The 25,664-nt window shown below is 55.7% G+C and overlaps 1 long non-coding RNA gene across 2 annotated transcripts in view; it reads right to left on the reverse strand.

Moving 5' to 3' along the window:
* Positions 1-713: 713 nt before the first annotated feature.
* LOC131506797 (uncharacterized) overlaps positions 714-25,664 on the reverse strand; it is a 67,955-nt gene continuing 43,004 nt past the window's right edge. Inside the window, exons 1-3 of one of the 2 annotated variants that reach the window (XR_009259168.1) lie at positions 17,641-17,815; positions 9,113-9,238; positions 1,323-2,154 (exon numbers count right to left, since the gene is read on the reverse strand). This is a non-coding gene — a long non-coding RNA (uncharacterized LOC131506797). Of the gene's footprint in view, positions 2,155-9,112; positions 9,239-17,640; positions 17,816-25,664 lie in introns of those variants that run through there. The other variant, XR_009259156.1, reaches the window with a different exon arrangement.

Raw genomic sequence — 25,664 nt, forward strand, 5'->3', positions numbered from 1 at the left:
TTGTGTTATTCACATATATAAAATCCTCATTTTATATGCAGGGAAACTGAGAGGTGGTTTCTTCAATGCCACCAGTCCTACATGAGGACTGGTGCTGCTGTACCTCCCCCTGCTCAGGGGCCCCAGGATCTTTGGGGGACCCTGGACCAGGCTCATGGACACAGGGCTCTCAGTCAGCCAGGCAGGGCTCCAGCTCCTCTTCTGGTCTCCAGTTCTAGCTCAGGGCATAAATAGCCCTTTCCGGCCACCCTGGACAAGGAAGACCGCCCCGGGACAGTCCTTCCTCTGAATCCCCCACCCCCAGCCCTCCTTTATGGGGCTCCTGGGGAGGCCACTTCCTTTTCCTTCAGAATAAACTGGATGCTCCAGTCTCCCCTGGCACAGCTTCTAAACAGCACCCAACTATTAACACAAAGTTCAGGAACAGGAAAAACTACTCAGTGTGCTGTAAGAAGTCAGGGGAGGGCTCCCCCTGGGGGATGGGCCAAGACTGGCAGGGCCCCAGGGGGGCCCCCAGGGGGGCCCCAGGGGGCTTGATCATGAGTGGGGCTCTAGAGGGGGCCTGGGTCGTCTTGGTTTTGGGGCCTTGGTGCTGATTACGTGAGTGTGTTGTTTGTGACAATGCAATAAGCTGTACACTGTATTTTAATAAAAATTTACATGAAAACAAACTGCCTGGTTCGGTCCCAGCCCCGGGGTAGCAGGAGAAACCTTGGGCCGCTTGCAGCTGGATGCCATCCCCTTTAGTCACCCTGCAGCAGCTCTGTGGCCCTGGGAAAACCCCTTCCCCTCTCTGGCCTCAGTTTCCCTCTGCTGAATGAGTAAGTGGTCAGTGTGTCTATTCCTGGCTGTACAGCAGGAATGGAGCCTCTGACAAACACTGATGTACGGATGCCTGGGCCGGAAGACGGACCATTAAGTCATATAGCCTCCGGGGGAGCCTTTCTGCACCTTTGCTTTGTTCTAATTCTTTCCTTTGAAAAAACCATAGCTTCACAGGAAGCTGTAAAATACAACGTCCTGGGAGGTCCCGTGAACCCCCATCCCCAGCCTCCTCCAGCCATAACCCCTTGTGCAACTGCAGACACCATCCAGACCAGCAAATTGACATAGGTAAGTCCGCCGAGGTTATTCTGACTCACCAGACGAGGACATGCGTGTGCGTGCATGTGGGTCTCCCTGTAATTTTACACCCGGGTCGCTTGCGGTAGTCCCCCGCCGTGATCAATCACACAACTGTTCCATCACCAGGCTCCCGGTGCTACCCCCCATAGCCACGCCCACCTGTCCTCCGCAGTCCCTCCAGGCCACCAATCTGTCCCCCGGCTCCACCATTTTGCCCTTTCAGGAATGCTATACAAATGAAATTGTAGAGTTTCACTCAGTGTCCCTGGAAGTTCATCATTACTTCCTTCCTCTTGACGGCTGCGGAATACGTGCTCCACGGCACAGGTGCACCAGTTTAATATCCATTCGCCCCCCGAAGGGCATCTGGGCACCTTCCAGTTTGGGGGCTGTTCTGAATAGAACCACGATGACCATTCTGATACAGGATGTTGTGTGACCATAAGTCTTCATTTCTCTGGAATGAATGCCCAAGAGTGCGATAGCTAGGTCATACGAGAAGCGTGCATTTACTCTGAAAGGAAACCGCCAAACTGTCTTCCGGAGCAGCTGGACCATCTTACATTCCCAACAGCGAGGCAGCAGCGGTCCGGTTTCTCCGCATCCCTGCCAGCGTCTCATGCTGCTACTATTTTTTTTTTTTTACATCAGCCACTCTAATAGCTACGGGGCGAGAGCTCACTGTGGTTTTGGGGTGCATCTCACTGATGGCCCATGTTGTCGACCATTATTGTTACGTGTGTTTACCTGCCAGCCGCGTATCTTCTTTGGTGAAATGTCTGTTCGCGTGCACCTTCATTTTTCAAAGCTCCCCGGATGGGTTTGATGTGTGACCAGCTAATCCCCTAGGAGCTTCCGAACTTGGGAAGTTCTGTCAGTTTTAAAAAGAACATGGTCGCTGCTGTAAGAATTCTGGGCAGCCTGCGCTTTCTGGAAGGGCTACCTGCAGAGTTCTGTGGTGGGGTCCAGGCTGCTACAGGTGGCTTGGAGTTACTGTGTCTCAGGCCAGAGGGGGAAGTTTGTCTGTTCCTGAGAAGGAATGGGGAGAAAACAGAGAGCAGAGACAGAGGGGAGAAGGAGGCTCTGGAGGCCACGTGGCATAGGAGGGGACCCCTCCCTCCCACGGGAGCCTCTACAGGTATTACTGTCTCCTACAGAGCAGTGAGTGGCTAAGTCCATGTCTAAGGCGAGGGCATGACCCAGGAGGGAACTTGAGGCAAGCCAGCTCCAGACAGTCGCAGGCCCCGGAATGGACCTATTTGTGGAGTTTACGTCAGTCTCCAAAGGGGTGGGGAAGGCCGTACCCCTCCCAGTTACAGGGCCCCCTCCCTCTCATTAAATAAGCAATAAATTCCCACTGCACCAACTGTAGAAATAACAGCAGAGCACAACAAGGAAATAAAATCATCCGCCGTCCCAGCTCTCTAGGGACTAACCAGTGTAACTATTTGAGGGTACTTTCTGGCTGGGCCTTTCTCTAAATGTGTGCCTGTGACTGGGCGTATATATGTTTTTTGGTTACACAGAAGTATATTCTGTTCTATAAAATACATCCACCCCCTCACCCCACACTTGTCTCAAGCATGTTTTTAGGTCTTCAAACATCCCTCCACGTCACCCCTTTGGAAGCTGCCTGGAACCCCTGTGGGTTCCTCATCGCCCCAGGTGGGCGCTGGGCTTAGGTCCATCTCTCCTCTCCTGGTAAACAAAGCTGCGGGACCGTCCCATCAATGCGGCCTCTGTGAACAGGTTGGGATGTTCCTCTAGGACCCATTCTTGGAATTTCTGGGTCACAGGGTGGGAGTGTTTTGATGTCTCTGGGTACACACAGATGTTGACCCAAGAGGTTGGGTCAACACACTCCTGGTGGCAGTGGTGGTGAGTGTTTGGCCATCTCGGGGCTCCAGAAGTTTCTCTGTTGGGGCAGAGATGAGCGCAAGGGAGAAGGTGCTGGGTGGCACTCTGCCCCACGCAGAATGCCCTTACTCGACGCCAGGTCCACAGGAATCAGCTGTGAGACATGCCGCAGAGGCTGTGTGAGCAACGGTGCACCAGGTCTGTGTTTCTGACCCCTCCACCGGCTGTCGGGGAGAAAGTAGCTAACAGCCAGGGCCAGGTCTGGGGCTCGCCCCTCACCACTGGCCTCCAGAGTCAGTAAGCAGGGTGCCTCTCTGGGGGCGTGGAAGCAGAGACACAGAGAAGGTGCCCTTATCCCTCAGACGTGAGGCTTTTTGCCCACCGACTGGGGTTCCCAGTTCTGGTCTCACAAGCGAAATGATCCTGCCCCAGTCTCTGCTTCCTCATCTATGAAACGGGGCTGATCTTCCCGCCTCAGAGGCCGTTAATGAGGCTCCTGGGAGCTTACAGACTGGAGGTGCCTTGTAAACAGACGGATGTGAAGCGTTGCCATGCTGGCTCATGCCCGGGCTGTCCTGCCCAGTCCCCCAAACCCCACCTGGGGCCTCCCTCTGAAAAGGCCACAGAGGGCTCCTGCCCGCCCACCCTCTGCCTTCCTGTCCTGGCTCTGGGCCCCAGACAGCCCTGCCTGCCAGCCTGAGGCCCCACTGCCCAGCAGCACAGTGAGACAATTATCTCCAGGCTGGCCTCTGTGCCCTTCCGTCCTGCCAGGCAGTTCTGCCCAGGAGCTCAGCCTGAGTCTGGATAACTCCCTGCTGGTGGTGGGATGTGTCTCTTTGCAACGCCCCCTGGGCAGAGGTGTGGGGAGAGAGATCAGGGTGGCCAGGCAGGGGCCCTGGGTGAGACCCGAGGGCATCTAGTCCCTCTCTGGGCCTCAGTTTCCCTGCCTGCACCATGAGGGTGTTTGTCTAAAGAAGTGGTTCTTCACTCTGTGTGTGGGGGGGGGGTGCGTCAGGCCATTTGGGGACAGTGATTCATTCATCCCACTTAGTAATCATGCAGTCCCCACTTTGGGCCAGGCTCTCTAAGAGCTTAGGACTGACTCACATCACCCTCACAGCCAGCCTGCGATGTGGGATGTCCTTATCTCCACTTCACAGATGAGAAAACAGAGGCTCCTGGATGTGATCAGGGGCATTATTCCGAGCACAGGACGATACGGAGTGAATAAGACAGACCCATCACTGTCCGTGTGGACGGAGGGGGCACACCAGAAAAGTAGATAAGGATATGTGCACAGACAAGGCCGCTTGGACCAGTACAGAAAGTAGGAGCAGCTGCACGAGACAGGAGAGACACTAGCCAAGAAAAGCCCCCAAGAAGAAGTGACCGCTGGCTCTGAAGGGCGGGGCTCCGTGTAATGGATAAGCAAGGGAAAGGCCTGAGGCGGGAGCCAGCTGTGCACGTTCAAGGTGAGGGTCCCTCATGTGGCGCACGGGGCCAGGCCAGGCATCTGCTGCAGGAACGAAGCCTGGCTTGGAGAAGGAGGCCCACTGAGCCCCCCAATACCACCACTCCAGCCCAGCATGGAGCCCAGTTCGGGGCTTGAACTCACGACCCTGAGATCAAGACCTGAGCTGAGATCAAGAGTCAGATACTTAATGGCTGAGTCACCCAGGTGCCCCAAGCTTCTCAAGGGCGGTAGAGGGCCCCGAAGCCTTAGTGGGGGATGGGGGGGTGGTGTCTGGATAAAAGGGGAGCCCTAACCTACACCCTGGGTTCATGGGACGGAGGGGCTGGAGAGGAAAGCAGCTCAGTGTGTGGGGGCTTCTATTTCAGGGGTGGCAAGATGCCATCACAGCTCTGTCCCCCACACGGCTGGTCTCTGCTTGGGACACAGAGCACTCTCTGGGCAGATGGCTACGGCCCAGGCAGAAGGCCTTGGGTGTCCTTGGCCCACGGGGTGGGCTGGTGGCTGCAGCAGCTGCAGGCAGAGTCCGTCTGTGGCTCAGCCGAGTGGGTGGATGGAGGCAGTGTCCCCACTGCAGGGTGAGAGTGCCGGTCCGACCCAGCCCCTGACCTCCCCAGACTCCAACCTACAGAACACCCAGCTAGGCCCTCCCCCAGCTCCCCTCTCTGTACCAGCAATTCCCATATGGGGGGGGGGCCCATTTTTGTGATAGCACTGCCACCCACCCAGACCCCCAAGGCAGACCCCTGAGTACTATAGTCTGTGACCCCTTTGATGCCTTCCTCTCCCTCCCCGCCCCCATCCCCCCCCCCCCCCCGGCCTCGGGCTGACCCTCATTGGACACTCCACTCCATGAGCTGCCTTGGCCTCCCCCTCGGACCACCTCTGGCACTTCCCATAATGCCTGCCCCACCCAACCCAGGCCTGGCATGGGAGCACCCTCTGGACAGCGCTTTCTGGGTGAAAGAAAGAGAGACAGACAACAAACTTCAGGCTGAAGGAGACAACGTGGGACATCCTTCTCTCACCTGACAAACACCGAGAGCTGTTCTGCGTCAGGCTCTGGCCTGTCACTAAGGCCTGGCTCAAGTGCCACCTCCTAGGTCTCTGGTCCCTCAGTCAGTACCGAGATAGTTGCAGAGCACAAAAAGGAGGGGGGTATGGCTGGAGGGAGCAAGTAGGGGGAGGCTGGAAGGCTCCTGAGGGCCTGGCCCAGATTTCCTATGACCCGATATGGGTGCAATGTCAGTGAGACAAATGTGGCCCTAGGAGAGGGGGTGAGCAACCCTGCTGTCCCCAAGGCAGAGTCCACACCCTGGCTTTCCACTGATGGGCTAGGTGACCCTGGGGGAGAGTTCTGTCCTGTCAGGGCTCATGTCCCTGTCTGGGGCTGCCTGGTAGGGATACCTATCTGAGGCCTGATGACAGGCTAAGCGCGTGTCTACAGAGGCAAAGCCATATGCACAGCGTGCCTGGGGAAGGCTGCTGGAGGGGAGGACGCCCTGCGTGTCTGGCCCGTGCAGCACCCACCCTGCCCGTGGAGCTCTGGGGTTGGCAGATCCTCACCCCTAGGCTCCAGGAGGAAGCAGCAGCCCTGAGAACAGGAGGCGGAACCCACAATTGGTCCAGGGAACACATCAGCTGAGTGCAGGACCCGGACCCGGACCCGGACCCGGACTACCCAGGCCTGAATCCCCTTCAGCCCACAGGGCCCTTGAGGCTAGCTACATGCCTCCTGGAGTCTCGAGCTCTTCTTCTAAGGAAGAGCCTCCAGACCCTGCTCTGTCTCTCTGGTGGCTCTGAGCCTCATAGGTACCTCCTAGTGAGCGCTCTCTAACCTGGGAAACGCCATGGACAAATCTCGGGCCCTGTACATTCCGGCTGCAGAAGCCCAGGCCATCTGAGGGCCTCACCCTTGCTGAGAAATTGCTCTCCCCTGAGAACCCTTTTGTGCCACCTGAAGTCATCTCTGTGAGTCCTCACTCTGGCCTCAGGGGCCCGGGAATGGCCCACTTACAGATGCGGGGCAGGCCTGCCCCACAGCCCTGACTCTACCTCCCCCCCCCCAGGCTGCTCCCCTCCAGGGAGACAAGGCGAGACAGGATTTCCCCCACCCTGAGATGCTGGTTAAAAAGGATGTGAGGTCGATCTGAAACACAATTTTTTTTTTTTTTTGAAATATACGGTGCCCCAGGCAGCTTAAAAAAAGTGTGTGTTTTTTTTTTTTTCTTTAAATACATACTACTGGGAAAAAGAGCAAAGATGAAATGGTAAGAAAAATGATTTCTTGTTTATAGGTCCCAGCTTGGCTAAGAAGGATGGAGGTGCGGCAGCCTGGGGTGGGAGGTCAGCTGGTCCCGGGCATCGAGCATGGGGGTAGGGGGCGGTCCTGAGGATTTATGTAGATACACCCAGGGGTAAACCCTGTCCTCCCATCCGTAGAGCCCCTGGCACTCAGGGTCAGTGAGTCCAGGCTCTGTGCTGGGGCCAGAGGCTGGCCGCCTGGGTGAAGGAGGCATCCTTGTGCGTACCTGTGGCTTTGGCAGATGTGTTCATATGCCCACTACCCAGCTGAGGCGGCCAGCTTGGCCTATGTTGCCCTCTGCTTCCAAATATATTCAGTGGGCTGTCTGTAGCCTCGGTTTACTGCCCCGCCCCCACAAACACACACACAAGTGAATCCTCCCCCTACATGGTCAGGTGGGGCTGACCCCACCTGCCCAGATCCAGAGGCAGCCAAGTGACAGAAGCAAGCTGACTGGCATACAGCCTTCCCTGGGCCATGGAGGTGGTTTCGGGAGTGGCCATGAGCCCCAGGGCTGACCAGTGAGATGGGAGGCCAGAGCTCCCACAGGAGAACATGACCCCAGGGGCAGACAAACAGGGGAGCAGAGTATTAGAGCCCCTGGAACCAGCCACACTGAAGCAGACCCCTGGGCTGTGCCCGGATAGTAACCATTCAAATCTCTTCTGACTCGAGTTTCTGTCCTTTGCCACCCAAGGGCTCCTGGGTTAAGTCCGCTCCCCAGCCCCGGCCTGGCTTCCTTCCCTTCCCAGATGTCCATGTTCCTTAAGCCCCAGTGTGTCCCAAAGCTTCTCTCTGCGTGGTGAGAATCCAGGGAAGGCAGGGGACGAGAACAGTATTTTGGGTCACAGATCCACCATGTGCTTTATTACCTCACGGAATCCCGATGGCTACCCTGCAAAGCTGGAATTATTGGCCCCACTTGACAGAAAAGGAAACTGAGCTTCAGAGAGGTTAAGCCATCTGTCCCAAGCCCCACTGCCACCGGGTGGCAGATACGGGGCTCCATCTGAGCAACTTCTTGGAGGGTGGCTGGGCCCTGTGGCAGGGGGTGATATTGGAAAAGCCCTCGAGAATGCCAACACGGTGCCCCCTCCCAGCTCCGCTGTCCCCCCACCCCCCGCCCCAGTCTCAGGGAGCTCCTCTGAGGCAGCCTGATCACCCAGCAGCCCTGGAGATTGTCGGGGACTGAAGCCGACCCAGGATGGGGGATCGAGGGACTTGGAAGGTGCCTGCAGCCATCTGGGTGACAACGGAGTGAAGCCGGGCGTTTCTCTCTTGTTCGATAATGAGAGCAAATGTGAGGAAGGCTCTCTGTGTTATCGCAGGGCCCAGCAAGTGTGGCGAGACACAGGCTGTGATTTTCAGTGAGGGCTGTGGTGATTAAAAATGTATCACTTCCCTTATTAACCATTCCAAACAGTTGCCGGGACCGTCTTGACGAGGAATGGAACCGCCGAAGCCAACAAAACATCTTGCAATTAACCACACTCAGATGGGCTGCCCACTAAGCTTCGAGGCTGCTCCAGTGGGACCCTGTCACAATTGGATGATTTGTCACTCTGAGGACAGGCCAATGCACCCGTGTCCAACAAGGTCAGGCGTGACTGGAGACTGGGAGACTCGGGGCATCTCTAGCCCAGGTCTCGTGTCCCCAGCTCATCCCCAGAAGGTCAGGTGGACGAGAGCGGGAGGCCAGAGTCCTCCATCTGGGGTCTGTCCAGGGCGCCCAGCCCCCGAGATCCCAGGTGGATCGGGCCCTGAGCCCACACCACACTCGGTCTGGCTTCAGCCCCGCCGTCCCCAGCCTCACCGGCCTTGTCCTGGCTCTCCCTCAACCCGTGACAAGTCAATTTGCCAAAATCCCATTCACTGAATAGTCAATTTGCAGCATGACAGGCTCATCAAAAACACTCGATCCCCTTAACCTTTTTGTTTTAGTTGGCCGGGTTACGTTTTTGCTTTCAAATGGCATTTGAACGAAGGTTTGATTTGTGTCTCCCTGAGAATGGGCACAGAGGGACAGAGGGGACAGAGGGAGAATGAGGTGGCTGTATTATCACCCACACAGGTGGCACTGGGCAGAGGCTGAGCGGGAGGGAGTGGACGGTCTGCAGGCATAGGGGAGCAGACAGGCCCACTTGGGGGAGCTTCTAGGTGGGGCTGGGCCCAGGCTTTGAGAGGGTGGGGTGCTTTGGGGTGAGGGTCTCTAGGGAGAGCTCCAGACTCTCAACCTTCTTGCCAGGGCTGACCAGGCACCGGCTGGCAGCAAAAGGGGCCTATGTTGTCTTTCTGGGATAGGGAAGGAAGCAGGTCCCCGTGCCCCTGGCTGGGGAGAGGTCAAGGGGTCTCACCTGTCAGGGAGGGGAGGGCGACAGAGGTCAGTGACCACACAGGCTTCTCCTGGAAGGACCAAGACAGGGGGTTGCTGGTCTTCCTGTCTCGTAGTAGCCCATCAGACCCAGCACCGGTCCTCAGCCCTTTTAAAAAGTTAAACCTGTTATTTTGAGACCCCTGTAGATTCACTGGTAGTTGCTGAAAGTAACAGAGAGAAATCCTATGTGTAGAGGACGATATCACCACCAGGATACTGACGTTGTACCGTCCATCATCCTAGATTTCCCGTTTTACTCCTACTCATGTGCATGCGTCTGCATGTGTGCGTGTGCCCATGTGTGCACGTGTGCGTTTGGTTCCATGTCCTCCCATCGCACGTGCAGGTTCACATACCCACCCTCCCAGTCAAAACACGCAACCGTTCCATTGCAAGGAGCCCTCGTCCACCCCTCTCTTTTACAACCCAAACCTTCTGCGACCCCCTTCTCTGTTCTGAAACAGAGCTCACAAATAACGGATCTATCTACATGCATATTTTAAAACAAAAGTCAACAGAATGCCCTCACTGTAACAACACAGAAAGGGAGCAAAGTGACCCACAAGGAAGTGACAGGCATCAGGTGTGATAGCGGTGGGTCTGGCTGTCCCACAGGGCAAATGAGGAAGTCAGCTGCCTGCCTCTCTAGGCGACAGTCGCTCCAACCCAGACGGATGCAGGGGCTTGCCGGCCAGTCGGTGCCACAGGGGATGCTGCCCTCCGTGACGGGATCCTTTGAATGGTGACAGCCCTTGGCAAAACTCTGAACATACCAAAGTCTGATCTGCCCTCGACTGTGAGAAGAGCAGTGTGTTCCTGGGAAACTCAATGTATATTAAAATCATATGAAATGCATTTTGTAGCTCGGATGTCGAATGGAGTGAGGTCCCAGGCTCAGTTAATTACGTACGGATTTTCAATCCCGTGAATCCGGGGTTAGACATTCGCAGGTTCTTGGCTGTGCAGGCCTGCCCCACACGGTGCACGGAGCTAGACCTCTGACAACTGCTAGCCACACACCTTTCCTTGAGGCCCCCATAATGCCTGCTAACATCTCCAATGGCCCCAAGGAGGCAGTGCAGCCCTGCTGAAAGTCCCCACAACTCACTCTCTGTCCCCACACGGACAGTTCCACCTGTATCTGTCTCCCCAGGGGCAGGGGCTGTGGTCCCCCAGGATCCAGCCCAGGCCCGGTGCTGGACAGGTGCTAATAAATGTGCCCAATAAGGCTGATCTGAACAGAGTCAGCCAAGGTGACAATGGTGAAGCTATGATGAACTGACTCCCTTGAGGCCTGGTGGGTCAGGGCTTCCCATCAGGAGACTGCTGCTTCCTTTAAGGGCCCGTTGGTCACCATGTCCTCCAAACTGAGCTTTTAATTGGCTCAAATCCGGAACTTCAAAGCAGTGATTGGAAACGAAACTGCTTTATGCAACTGGCTTGGCAGCCGGGGCATCTCAATAATAAAGCATATATGCAAATACACAGAACTTCCCTGAAGGACCTGAAGGAAGCAGACACAGCAGTGTCCCTCTAAGTAGAGGGACAAGGAGGGAGGAATTGATTTTGTACTGTGTACAGACATTTCTAAAAAATGTTTATTTATTTCTGAGACAGAGAGAGAGAGAGAGAGAGAGAGGGACTCTGTTGAGTGCAAGCCGGGGAGGGGCAGAGAGAGAGAGAGGGAGACACAGAATCCGAAGCAGGCCCAGGCTCTGAGCTGTCAGCACAGAGCCCGACGCGGGGCTCGAACTCACAAACCGTGAGATCATGATCTGAGCCAAGGTCAGACGATCAACCAACTGGGCCACCCAGGTGCTCTTGTGTACAGACAGTTTTGTTCCATGTGGATGAATTATCTCTCAATTATATGAATAAATGATCACCAAAAAAACCAGATCGAAGCAGGTATTACTTGTGTGATTAAATTTGTTTGAGCACCTACTGTGTGCCAGGCACCCCCAGAGAGCCCATCCCCCTGGAATGCTTATGTCCTAAGGACTGGGTTCTGGATGGAGGGCGCAGAGCCCCCCGAATGTCCCCTCTGTCCCGGGACAGAGACCCCAGGGAAGGCAGTGGAGGCACTGGCAGGTGCCCAGCCAGTCCCACCCCTCCTGAGTCAACGCCAGGGGTCCCCGGAGCTAAGTGGTCCAACAGAAAGTGCGAGGCCTGCATCGCTCAGCCTTTATCAAAGAAAGGGTAGATCAGAACCACAACGAGACCACATCACACCATGAGGATGGCTGTTATGAAAAGCCCCAAACACAAAATAGCAAGTACTGTTGAGGATGCGGAGAAATTGAAACACGTGTGCATTGCTGGAAGGAACGTAAAATGGTGCAGCTGCTGTGGAATACAATACGCTGGTTCCTCAAAGAATTAAATATACAGGCACCTGGGGGGCTCAGTCGGTTGGGCGTCCGACTTTGGCTCAGGTCACGATCTCGCAGTTCGTGGGATCGAGCCCCGCGTCGGGCTCTGTGCTGACAGCTCGGAGCCTGGAGCCTGCTTCGGATTCTGTGTCTCCCTCTCTCTCTCTGCCCCTCCCTCATTCACACACTGTGTCTGTCTGTCTATCTCTCAAAAATAAACACTAAAAAATTTTTTTATTAATCAAATATAGGGGCGCCCGGGTGGCTCAGTCAGTTAAGCTCAGGTCATGATATGGGCTCAGGTCGTGATCTGGCAGTTTGTGGGATCGAGCCCTGCGTCGGGCTCCACGCTGAGTGGAGAGCCTGCTTGGGATCGTCTCTCTGCCCTCCCCCCCCCCGACTCTCAAAATAAATAACTAAACAATTTTTAAAAACTAAGTACAGAATTACCAGATGATGCAGCATGTCCACCTCTGGGTATGTAACCAAAAGGATCAAAGGCAGGGTCTGGAAGAGATGTTGGTACACACATGCTCATGGCAGTGTTATTCACAAGAGCTAAACGTGGATGCATCAAGTGTCCACTGATGGGTGAACTCATAAAGAAGATGCGGTCTATCCACACAATGGGATATTATTCACCCCCAGAAAGGAAGGACGTTGTGAGAGACGCTACAACATGGAGGAACCTTGAGGACGTAATGCTGAGTGAAATCAGCCAGTCACGAAAGGACAAATACCCCACCTATGATCCCATTTATATGAGGCCTCTAGAGCAGACAAAACGTAAGTGGTGGCGGAAGCTGGGGGAGGGGAACGGGGAGTTAGTGTTTAATGGGGACAGAGTTTCAGTTTGGGAAGATGAAAAGGTTCTGGAGGTGGATGGTGGGGACGGCTGCACAACAGTGTGAGTATATATGTGTATATATATATATGTATTTTTTTAATATATATATTTTTTAATTTGGGGGGGAGGGGCAGAGGGAGAGAGTGAATCCCAAGCACTGAGGGCCTGACCTCATGACCCTGGGGTCATGACCCGAGCCGAAATCAAGAGGACGGTGCTCAGCCAACTGAGCCCCCTGGTTCCCCAGCACTGTGACTGTATCTCATGCCACTGAGCTGCACCCTTACAAATGGTTAAAATGGTAAATTTTATGCTATGTGTGTATTTTACCACAACTTTAAGAAGAAGGCTGTCGGTGCCTTGCCAGGCCAGGGCCTGCAGGGCTACCGAGAAACAAAGTGGGGCCCTGCCTGCAAGGGACGCCCCGAGTCTGGTGGGGGAGACAGGGAAGCGGGTAGTCGGTGACAACAGAGGGCCCTGTAGTGTGTCACAGGGGAGGCCCGGGGATCCAGGAGCCCAGCGAGGGGACCCATTTGCCTGGGGAGTCCAGAAAGAGGCACGAGCTGGAGGTTGGGGCCTGAGGTGAGGGGCGGAAAGGGTATCCCTGGAAGAGGAACCAGCAGGGGCCAAAATGTGGAGGCGTGAACTCTGTCTCCTAAGAGCCTGGGCAGGAGTGGGGTGCAGCGGGGTCAGCGCAGGACAGGAGAAGCAGGAGGCAGTAGGGGCCCTGGAGCCAGAGACGGGAGTGTGCGAGCAGGGCCACCCCACTGCTCCGCGGCACCCGCCCTCTTTTCTTCCCTCCGTCTCTCCAGGGCTTGGGCCCCTGTGGACTTGTTCACCGCCCCTCCGAACCGCAGCTGTTTGCTGCGAGCACCCCACCAGGGCTGGCACACAGACCGGGTCGGATGAATGAATTGGCGCATGGACGATGACCCCACGGTGACCACGTATGACAGGCAGACTCAGCTGTGTGCGAAAGATTCAGGATGTCTGAATGCAGCTTCCCCTTCTTGGAGCCACCGGTCCCTCTCCTCCCAGCCACCCGTGCGGTCCGGCACCCGGCAAGAGCTGACCCTGCCGCTCTGCTTCCGGGTGACAACACAGGCCCAGAGAGGGCGAGAGGCCTGCCCAGGATCACAGAGCCAGGCAGGGCCAGAGCTGGAGTGGAATGTCCTTCTCTTGTTCTAGAAGACCCCGGGAGGGCCTCAGAGACCTAGGGGCAGGGGTGAGGTGACACAGAGACAACAGGAGCCGGAGTGCAGGTGGGGTGAGACACGCAAGGGAAAGTGGCAGCCTCAGATGAGCCCGGTGGGTGCTCAGTCGGCACCCAACAACAATGCCTCCTGGGCCCCTGTTGACCACAACAGAACCGGGGTTAGACCGTGATCCAGGGGCATTCTCAGGAGCATCCTGGCTCCCAGCCCCTGCTATTAGCAGACCTGCAGGGAGCAAGCTTCACCCCTGCTTAGCCAGCCTCTGCCTCACCGGCAGTTTTCCTGGCTGTCCAAATGGGGTGTGGAGGTCTGAGGCCCTAGGACGTCACTAGTCTCTGGGGACACATGTGCCCTGCTACGGGCATGGGAAAAGGACAAATGAGAGCCCTGTCTGGCCTCCCCTCCAACTTCCCCACAGTCCAGCCATGGAACCATGGCCACCACCCCTGATCAGGACCCTCCATGGCTCCCTCCCGGCCACTACCTGCAGAGAGAGTCTACTCCTGGCACTCCAGGTGATTTCTGCCTTGGGTCCTGCCCACATTTTCAGTGTCGTCTCTGTCTTTTCCCTCACGCCTGGGGCTCGGACCAGACGTAGCTGCTTTCAGTAAAAGCCTTTAGTATACGCACAGCACCGGAGCTGGGCTTTAGGGGCTGGCTGTGCAGCCTCAAGCCCTGTGCTACCCCCTCACCGGGTGCCACCTGGGACAAGTCATTTGATAACTCAGTGGCATTGTCAGCACAATAGGGATAATAAGAGCCCCACCTCCCAGGGTCACTGTGAAGGTCAAACGAGCTTATGCCTGCAAAACTCTTGCGATTGTGGCCTAACATTTGTGTACCTGGAGTGCTCTTCCCTCCTTGACCACCTGGAAAATTCCCATTCACACTACATGCCTGCTGTAGGACGCAGTGACCCTCCCCATCGCCGGGTCATCTTCCTGTCCCATCCCTTGGCACTGTGTATTGAGAGTGTCTGTTCATGTCTGTCTCGCCCACCGGCCTTCAGGCTCCCAGAAGGCAGAAACTATCTATTACTCAGCAATGTGCCCCACTGCTTAGGGCAGTGCCCGCTGCAGAGCCATAATTCATTCATTCAACAGAGATTTACTGAGCAGTTATTATATGCCTGTGCTTTTCTAGATGCTAGGGTAGCAACAGTTAACACACTGTCAACCTCTCTGCCCTGGTACGTTCTAGCAGGTGAACCAATCAACCAACGGCAGCGGGCAGATGGAGACAGCGCTGGGCAGAGAAGGAATAGAGGAATGTCAGGTGAGGGGTCACGGAAGTTCCAGCCAGAGTGAATGAGCGAATGAGCAGGAGGCGCCCCACTTCAGCCCCCAACCCCCCAGAAGCTGTGAATTTCACACTCAGTGCGAACTCCCTGTAGCCCCAGCTTTCCGTGTTCAAGCAGCAGGATGTGACGTGCCCGTAAGACAGCGGTTACCCTGTAGTTACAGTCTGAAAGGGGCTCACCTTAATTAAGACACCATTAATTAAGCCGTCAGTATGATAATGATCTCAGTTGTTAGCAAATTTGATTAAGGAGCTGATTCTGGGGGCCTCGCGATTTCCCCCCATTGCATTAATAAATCTCCCGCTCGTGTCGTATTGCCGTCCTTTATCTTGTTCACTCTGCCACCGCTGTAAGTGACTGAGCCCCACCCCCGGCGGGTACCCACCGTCGGACAGAGCCCAAATGTCATAACACTCTCTTAGGGTCTGCTCCAGGGGACCCAGAGGATGGCCACCTGGACGAGCTCCTCTAAGCCACGGGACACCCTGATCCTGCCACGCACGGGGACCCCGGGGCGAGTCGGTCAAGTCTGGCACGTGACATACCAGGGGAGGGACCCCACTGTCAAGGAAACAGCCACGTGACCTCGGCCACGCTCCTACCCTCCCTGAGCCTCAGTTTCCTCTTCTGTAAGATGAGATCAACAACACCCCCATTCTAGAACAGTTGGTGAGAACCAACAGGGCAACTGGGCGGAAAGGGCTCTGAAGCTAAATGGTACGACGGTATGTCGGCCAGACGCTACCATGCTTGGGTTTCCAGCTGCCCTGAAAGTTAAACAGCTAGAGACACGCCGTTCCCCGTCCCCCGTCCCCCGTCCCCTCTACCGCATCAAAAGCTCTGGGAACAAAGGTCGAGCAGCAGGTGCTAGGAGAACCCTGGTTCTGGGCCACGGTGAAGTGGGGAACAAACACACAGGGCTCTGTGTCTGCTGTGCAGCCTTGTCAAGCAGGCCTGCTCTGGGTCCCAAGTCTTTCCCTAAAAACAATGGGGCAATGGCTCATCTCCAGTCGCCCCCTCCCCAGCCTCTCTGCCACCTCTGGTAGCCATAGGTTTGTGGCAGCACCTGGGTGCTGGATGTCACGGTACCAGGCTGTAGGAGCCTGAGAGCCGGAGGAGCATAAAGGGACCCACACCAATGAGAGGCAGGGGGCACAGAGCCCCCCAACAGGCCCTCCCTCTGCACCGGCTCAGCCCCAGGAAAGCCAGGCAGGGCAGGGCAGGCTTCGTCTAGGAGACGAAACTGCCAGGAGCTTAAAGTGCAGGTTCCAGGGCTCCTGGCGGACCGAACCAGTCTGTACTGGTATTGGGGCAAGTACTGGATGGCAACTGTGTCCCTGGCAAGACTGTGAGCAGATAGGCTTGGGCAGCTCCTGGGCCCGGGCAAAGGTGTGGCAGGAAGAAGATGGCTGCCCGGGGAGGGCCCTCTTCCCAGCAATGGTGGCGGATGCAGCAACGGTGGGGAAGGATTTACTATTTGTTTCCAAAAATACAGCTAGGGCCTTGTCACAGCGAGTGAGAGAGAACACTGGGGTGTCCTGTTCACATCAGCACCGCAACCTGTGGGCTTTTCCACTAAAAAAGCAAATGAACATCACAGCAAACCGTAGACACAGGCCACCTTCACCACCACCCAGGGCTCCTGTTGGGGCCTGCTGGCGCATGGCAAGAAGTATGTTTATTTTCCTTCACGCTCCATTAGCGAGAGAGCTGTCCCTCTACGGAGGGGTGGGGTTGCTGCTTAACTGGGAGCTCCACAGGTCCTTGACACGGTATAGGGTCGTGAGGCCTTGGAGTGGCCCCCAAGATGTCCCCCTAAATGAAGCTCCAGGCTTCTCCTTTCTAGTCCTGGGGATGGAGCCCAGCCCAAGAGGCTCCAACTCTGTTCTCTAACCCTACAAGGTCTGAGGTCACTGAACAGCCCCGAAAGCTGAGGTGTGGGGCAAATTGCCTAGGGCAGGTGGAGATGTGGAGCTGTGTCCCACCCTACAGCTCTGAGCCCTAGAGGAAGGATCTTGCAAGGCCAGAGACCGAAGGTTCCTCGCCCCAGAACAGCACGGTGCAGAGCCCCGAGAGCCGTGAGGCAAGCTGGCGTTCTAATCCGATGCCCCCCCGGGAAGCCTAGCTTAATGAGGCACGGACTTTGGTTTCCATAAATACCCGGACCTGTGATGTCACCACCCCGTGCCGAGTTTAACAGCTTTTGCCACTGGCTGTAGGCCCAGCAGACAAGTGGTCTGCCGCTAGCCCACAGAACACCTGCGTGGCCCAGAAGGACACCAACGCCCCTGCTCTCGATGGCAGGCCGGACCTTCACCTGTCCGTGGAGGACACGGCATCCTGTCCCCACCCCGACCTGCCTGCCAGCCTTTCATCAGGCACGGAAGAACTGCCAGTCACGGATGAACTGGGCAGGAGAGGCTTCTTCCAAATAGTCATGCTGAGGGTGATACCAAAAGCCAAAATGGTAGTGGTGGCTTTGAAAACCCTGGATATGGATTTGGGGGGGGTTACGTGCACTCAGCGATAGGGAATTTCACAGCCCAATGGAGACCTGCTGACTTACAGCCTTTTCCTCGTCGTCACCACCAACAAATACCACCACTGCAGGGAACAAACGCTGACAACCTCTGCCCGGAGGCCAGCTCCCTCTGCGAGACACCTGCACAGCAACCTACCTCCCCCCACCAAGCCCCCACTCTGGCTCCAAGCTCAGCTGGGGCCCCTCTGGCTTCAGGCCTGAGTTTCAGGTATAAACCTGCCACATATACTCACAAGTAGCGTCTTCTGCAAGCCATCCTGTCTGGGGGCAATTTTCCCCTTCCCTCTCTCTCTCCAGCTGGGAAGGTTCCGCGTGGTTAGAGGAGGAGCAGGATGCTCAGCTGAGAAGTGGAAGGGAATAAAATTAAACAGAGGGGCGAGTCACATTCCCTGGGGGCGGCGGGCTCCTCCGCTGGGGCGGGAGCAGGGGGTGGGGGGTGACAGCAGCAGGCTCCGAGGGGCCCCCGGCACAGCAGGGCTCACACCATGCCCAAGAGCCTGCCAAGCGGTCCAGTCACCATGGTCGCCAGGTTGGGCGGGGGCGTCGGCCTCGCTGGTACCTGGGACCACCTCGGGTTTTTTCCCTCCCGCACATCCGGGGTGGCTGAGCGCGGGGAGGAGGGGGGTGCTGGGGGGAATCTGCGCCCGCTTTGCTCTGGCAGCATCCGGAGGAGGGGCGGGCGCTCGCGAGCCTCCCCCCGCCCCCCCACCGCTTCTAGGCGCCAAGGAGCAACGTAGTGTGGCCTCGCTGGACCAATCGCGAGGCGCTTGTCGCCATGACAACTGCAGCATCAGGCGCGGCCACCTGGCGGCGCCCTCGCGGCAAAGCCACCCGCCCGACGGAGAGCGCCAGCGCAGCGCGAGGGTGCCACAGCCTGCCAGGGCCCCTTCCTGGCTGGCTCTGGAAACCTGGAAATCTCCTTGCTAAAATGCACGACGCTGTCCAGAGCCTGCGATGACGCTGCTTTCCAGGGTGGCTTTTCTGCCTTTGGCACGGAGTCGTGCAAGCCATGGAGCGCACCAGGCTGGCGCCCTGGAGTCAGGCCCACCGGTTCCAAGGTGGCTTTGACCCCTAAGGGCCTCGAGGCTGTGGACAAGCCGCTTCCCTTTTGGGAGCCTCGACTGATGCTGTCGTGAAATGGGATCATAATGGCTACGTCACAGGGGTCCAGGAGGGCTTGTCACACACAGTAGCTGCACAGATGCATAGCTGTTATGATGTGTGCTGGCCATGTCCTGGAGCTAGGGAGAATTTCTGCTGTAGCTGTGGAGCCCATTCGTTCCTTCACCACTCACTCACTCATTTACTGTTTCTGGACTGGCAGCTCAGTGATGAATAAGGCGATGCTCTCATGGTGTTCACCTCTTAAGAGGGAAACAGGAAATCAACATGCAGTCACATGTATAATTTTACATGGTAAGGAGGAGGACAAAAAGTAAAGCCGAAGAGGTAGAAGGGAGGGGGACAGCAGGAAAGAAGGAGGAAGCCATCTACATCAGATGGGGTGCTCAGGGAAGGCCTCTCTAAGAGGGCACGTGTGGGCTGAATAATGGAAGATCCCCGGAAGGAGCATTCCAGGCAGAGGCAAAAGCTAGTGTCAAGGCCCTGAGGCAGGAAGGAGCGGAGTGTGTTTGAGCAACACTGAGGAGGCCAGAGTGGCTGCAAGTGGTGAGCCACAGGGATGTGAGGGTGAGAAGGCCTACATCCACCCTCTCCCCTCCAGATTTTCTCTTTCACGCGCACATCTCTGTCTTCTTGTCTGATGCTTCACTGATCAGAGTCTGTTTGCTCGTCTGTAAATCAGGAATCCAAAATCTATCTCATATATGTACACACCTATAATTCTTATTTCCATTATAATCTTTACGACGTCAATGAGGTATAAGATTATCATCGTATTCTCCGGGGAGAAAACTAAGCCAGAGGTTTAGCAGCTGGCCCAGAGCCACAGAGCTGGTGAGTGGTATGGCAGGGGAGTCTGGCTCTGGAGTCCTGGCTCTTAAGCACCTGCAAATCTTCCTCTTTGGGAAGATCACATGAGACAATGGCTGTGAAAAGCCCACCCACCCTGGGCAGCTGTGAGGGCCATTCCCTTTTTCCTATTCTCTCTGGATTCTCAGACTCACTGAAGTTACGGGAAGGAGGGATCCTGCATCCTTAAGTTTTGTTCCTTCCTTTGGACAGTGGACAAAATGGAGCGCAGAGAGGGTGAGTGATGTGCCTGAAGTTGCACAGCACTGAGTGGCAGAAGTGGGACTGGGACCCAGTTCCTCTGGCTCCATGTCCCTTATGGGGCCAGGGTAGAGCGGAGCATCTGAGTGACTGGTAAATGGCATCAGAACAGCACGATGCTTCCTGATTCACCCTCCTATAACAAATCTTTGAATGACCAAGCTTCCTACACCGGGGGCTTCCCTCCCTGAGAATAATGCAGTCGTGGACATAATTGGTATTTCTGTGGACTTAACATGTTACAGATTCCCCCCCCCCCCCCCGTCTCTCCTGGAGTTGGACAAGTTCTTTTGTTTTTTATTTTCGGACAAGACTTTAATAAGAATACAAACATAGCAGCAGCTACAACCACGAGGGCTTCAGGAGGATCATTTTGCTTCAGATCTGATCTGATGTTTAGTGAATTCGTAGAGGCACTGTACAAAGTAGGTTGATTTCCCCTCCTACGCAGAGAGGTCTCACCTCTACACAGCAGCAGAGCAGACTCGAAGCCACCTCTCTGTGACTCCCAAGCCTGGGCCCTAGCAACTCCCCGCACAGCCTCCTCCACATGGGGATTATTTTATCACCCCCATCTTCCAGAAGAGGAAACTGAGGCTCAGAGCCCAGGCAGACCCTGATTGCAGTGCCGGCACCAGCATCCTTTTCCTGGGTTTCCTCTCCTGCCCCAGTGCCCCAGGGAGCCTCCCCGGGGGGCCAGGACACCCCTCTGCATATTAACTGCTGTTTGGCATTTTCTCCTTATAAACAAACTTGCATGTCTGTTTCTTGTATGTTACGCCGTTATTTCAAAATAGGGCACATGGCAAAAACATGGCATTCGGAAGCAAACGCCAAGAGCGTAGGCACCTGGGCTGTGTTTACAGGAAACAGGAAAGGGGGTGCGGGAGAGGGGTGCTGCTCCGTGTGTCCGCTTCTGGACAGGGAATTGACGTTGGGACAGCTGCAGCCGCCACTCACTCTCAAGGCCCCTCTGGAAATGCCTGCACACACAACCCGCCCCCCCAACACACACCCACACCTTGTACCTGTCTGTGGCCCCCTGCAAGCAACCCAGACTAGAATGAGAAAGTGGCTGACAAAGAGCAGGTGGGGAAATGTTCCACACCCAGGACTCCCCTCCTGGCCTGGAAAATTCCAACCTGCAGGCTGACAGGCAGATTCACGCAGGGAATGTCTGGCTCCTGCACCCTGCTGCCCATGTGCCCCCATCTGTTCCCAGCACGAAAGGAGGCACAACGGCATTTGGAAAGAGGCAGAACAGAAAGGGCTGGAACACAGTCCACAGATCCCCAGGCCACAGCACCTTTCAGGCTGGCAGCCCGGGAGTCCCAGGGATTGAACCTCTTCCACGGGGGCAGGGTGGAGCTCCAGTCCTTGTCCTCAAGCCACCAACCGTTCTAGCCGTGGAAACACAGAACTGTCAACATTCTGACTCTTCAAAGCTCAGAATCACAAATCCTTCAAATCCTGGATTTTTTTTTTCCCTTTTAGCGTAAGCTTCACATTGGATAGAAACAGAACCTTAATTGCACAAATAATCTGAAAATCTCTTCTCTTTCAACACAATGAAGTCCCCTTCACCGCACCCCTACATCTCATTCCCTTTGCCCACCTCCATAGAGGTAACTGCTGTCTTCTGTTTGGAGCACATGCTTCCAGAACTTAGCGAAGTCTCTAGCTAGCTACATTTATATGCCTATAGAAAATATGAAGAATTACATGGATGGACCTTAAAAAATGGCATCATATTAAGTTATGAAAGTTTTAAAACTTTAAATACACCAAAAGTCATAAAGAGAGATACAGTGGGGCACCTGGGTGGCTCAGTCGGTTAAGCGTCTGACTTCAGCTCAGGTCATGATCTCACGGTTCATGAGTTCGAGACCTCATCGGGCTCTGTGCTGACGGCTCAGAGCCTGGAGCCTGCTTTGGATTCTGTGTCTCCCTCTCTCTCTGCCCCTCCCCCGCTCGTGCTCTACCTCTCTCTCTCTCAAAAGTAAAATACTGAAAAAAGAGAGAGAGAGAGAGAGAGACAGTAAACTCTGTTGTCCGCAGGGCCTCCTACAAGAATCAGACCATCACGAAGCTGATGGAAGCCGCGTCGCTGCCTCTCTTCTGCCTCCTCCCCAGCCCTTCCCTCCTCACATTTACACAGTGAGTTCACTGCAGAGTGAATCATGCCTATACAGCGTTCCTACTCAGACAGGTGCCCACAAAGGGCAGGGATGCTTGCACATGTTTTTAAACTTCCCACAAACAGAATCACACTGCACGTCGCTTTCTGCGATCCTCTTTCCCCAGTCAACATTCCACTCGGGGCACCGACTGATGGAATCTCTAAACCAGACTCTTCTTTGCTGAGTGGCCAAATCCTAGGCTTTTCTGATCACAGCCGTGGGCTGGGCTCTTGTTGCTGAGAGGGGCCAGGCCTCATTTGGTTCTGAAACCGCCTCCCCCCACCCCCGCCCCCTTCCCACCCCTGCTCCTCACATGCAGGCAGCGGAGGAAGGGAGGAGGCAGCTACTGCAAATATCTCTGGAAACGTGTGTGGACTCTTGGAAGCTTGGCAGACACCCTCTCTGCACTGCACCAAAATACCAAGGTGCCCTGTCCCCTGTACTTGGGGAGAAGACAAGACCCTGGCCCCTGGACGGCTGCAGGAGGGGGTCCCTGACATGCCGCTGGAATGCAATGGCTGCTGCTTCTCAGGGCCATTTGGAGCCCCGACCGATGGAGATTTGGAAGCCCACAGGGCTGGCATCAGTCTCTGCCCTCCCACTGCTGTGCCAGGCTTGCCAAGGACAGCCTTGGTCTCCGGAGCTGGCTGAGGCCCATGAGAAGCGAGGGGGCTGTGGCCAGGAGGACGCTGCCTGCAGAAGCTCCTGCTCCATCTGGGCCGTGCTGGTGCAGGAAAGGGGGTGCGGGAGAGGGGTGCTGCTCCGTGTGTCCGCTTCTGCAGGGGCTGAGCCTCTGTGTCCCGCTCACCTGGAGGGCGAGAACTAGTAGGAGCAGAGGGTGCTGGGAACAGCTCCTGACTTTCTGAGCCTCCACTCGTGAGCCTCCGAGAGCCCCCCAGCGTGATGGAGGGCTGGCGTGGCTGTGAACGAGAGGCACCACTGGTCAAGTGCAGGCGTCCTGAGGCCCGTGTAGGATGAACCAGCCACAGACACTAAGCCAGAGCTGATGGGTCTGAATGTGCCTTGGGGTGTAGGCTCCCTCCCTCTCCTAACATACTGCCTCTCCACTCTCCCCCACCCAAGAACCTGCACCTGCTCAGCAGGCAACGTAGCCTGGTAGTCCAGGCTGGGAGCCACCTCTGCCACCAGCCATGTGACTCTGGGCGGGTGACCCAAGGTCAGCCTCTGCATCTATGCACTGAGGCTCACAGGGCATCTCCTTCTGCCTCCAGGCAAGGTCTAAACGAGTTACTGCGGGCAAAGCCCTTAGACCAAGGCCTGGTTCTGCCTCCTTGTCCCAGAAGTGTCAGCCAGGCTGGTTATTGTTCTCGAGCTGGCCGGGATGCTGGAAAGTTCACAGAACTGAAATTCGCAGGGAACTGGAGCTAGAAGATGGGGGTGACACCTCCCCACCACCCCAGCTGAGATGAGAGCCTGCGGTGTACCCCAAACCAACCTCACAGCACCTCCCGTTTCTCACCCTCCTGACGAATTTGACTAATAGTTTTCTTAAATCTAAAAATAGTTTTTATTTAAAAGCGAAACTTCCTGTCACTGTGGTAAATCGTGTATTTGATGGGCTAGTTACACCACAAATAAATACTCAGATAAATAGGGCTATAAAAGAAAAATTGCTCGCCTGAAGCTCTCCCTTGGCCTCAGGGGTCTGAATGTCCCTGGCTGGAAAACCCCGGGCTGATGCTGGGGACACCAGGCAGGGTGGGCACAGGGCAGACGTCGGGGCGGGCAGCGGGGATGGCCCTGCTCGTAAGCTTGGTCAGAAACGACCAGGGATACATGTGGCAGTGTTGGGGAAGGTCACAGGGCTATCCGTGGTCACTGTGGGGGTGGCGACTCACTTTCCTCTCCAGGAATCCGTCTCGCTTGCCTCAGCTGCGGGGTTCTGTGTGCCTGTGTGTGTATCCACCTGTGTGTGTGTGTGTGTGTGTGTCAGTGTCTATTTTTGGTGATTGGCATCGCTCCTTGGAAACAGAGTGGAAAGGCCTCAGGCCCATATGAAGGGGACAGCAGTCCTCTATGGCCACCTTATGTCATTGCCACAGGCTGGTCTCCTGGGTGGTCTCCTCCTGGGTCTTCATGGGAATCTGCGAAGTCATGCTGGGCTGTGTGTGTGGCTGGGGACCAGCAAGTGTGCCCAGCCCCCAGCTCACAGGGCCATGAGCATTTCCTGACCACAGAGCAGCACTCATTCTCTATTCGCTTGTATCTTCATCCATAGAATGCCGACTGCTTCTTGCTTTGGGCCTGGCCCAGTCTAGGCAGTGGGGGGTACAAGGTGAGATAAAAAGCCATGTGTCCTGCCCTGAGGAAGGGAACACGTCTTGAGGCCTTGACAGCCAACACCTCTCCCTGCCCAGCTGCCTCCCCTCCTGGCAATCACCCCTGCATCCTTCTCAGTGTCTGGGGCTCAGGTGGGCCTGACTCTGCTCCCAACAACAGGCATGGCACTCAAGCTGGGCCCAGGAGAGGCAGGCCCAGACTTCACTGACACTGTCGCGCGAGAGAAGCTCCGAACTTGAATTCAAACTTAAATCTGAAAGGGATGAGCCAGCACTTTCCGTCGGGCCCCTTGAGGAGGAAGCCAATGCAGGGGGAAGCTAGACTCACAGCAGAAGAGGGACAGGTCCAGGGTCAGGACTGGAACTTCTGGATCTAGCCATGCCTGAAGCTTTGGGGATATGTGAGAATCTCATTTCATTTAGGCCAGTTTGAAGTGGGCACTCTGTCACCTGCAACCAAAAGTCCTAATCCATGTACCTTCTAATAGTTATAATTCTGAATGAATATTTTAATATTGAGTGATTGTTTCAATAGAAGGGTACACAGAAAACTGTATGGTATGAGGGAAGGAGGGGCAAGTTCTTTGAGAAAAAAGATATAGGAAGGAAAAATGGAAGTTTCCATTTCCAGGATGTTGAAGCTGAGTCTAAAAGGATGACTAGCAGCTTGTCAGGCAGACAGTGCATGGAAAGGCATTACATCCATATGGAACAGCATGTGTAAAGGCGTGGAGGTGAGAAGCACAACAGCGAGTGTCAACTAACTGAAGGGCTTGGGCTTCTTCGGAAGGATGCTGAGGAGGGACATGAAACTAAATAAATCCCTTTGCGGGGTATGGGTTCAAGGGGGAGAGGTTAGAGGCAGGGGGACAGTGCCTCTGGAGAAAGGGAAGTGGAGCAGGTCTGGAGGCCTGTGGTGGACAGTCGGTACTTCTCTCTGCCCTGTATACAGCAAGGGGTGGGATGGGAGAGAAGAATGTGTTGGGGAGACGTATGGGTGAGGTGTGACGGCGACGCAGGGTCAAAGTCAACACCCAGGTTCCTAGCTTGGGCATTGGATGGATGGTAGTGCCATTTACCTACCTGGGGACCCAAGAAGAGGTACAGGGTGTAAGGAGAGACGACCCGGCCCCTTTTGGATGTGCTGGGGTACGGAGCCTCGGGGATGCTCAGGAGAAGCATCCAGGGGGCTATAAGAATCTGGCTGGAGGCCCGGCTCCAGGAGGGAGAGAGTGGGTTGAGGAGGGAAGGCCGGGCAGAGCCCTGGGCATGTGGATATTTATGGGCAGAAGCAAAGGCCAGCAAAGGAGAGGGAGAAGGAGCCGCTGGAGCAGTGGGAAGAGGCCTGGCGAGCTCCCTGCCCACAGCTGCAAGCTGCGTTCCGCAGCCCCTCCCCTGCAGGTCCTTCCTGGGGATCCGCCATCTGCCCTGTGCTGCCACAGTGAGTTAGGACCTGCTCCTGCCTCCCCGAGGACCTGAGATAACATAAGAATGGCATTTCATAGCAAAAAGGAATTCCAAATGAGCACCAAGCTTCATGTTCAA

This window comes from Neofelis nebulosa, chromosome 1 (genome assembly GCF_028018385.1).
Source record: "Neofelis nebulosa isolate mNeoNeb1 chromosome 1, mNeoNeb1.pri, whole genome shotgun sequence".
Classification (NCBI taxonomy): domain Eukaryota; kingdom Metazoa; phylum Chordata; class Mammalia; order Carnivora; family Felidae; genus Neofelis; species Neofelis nebulosa.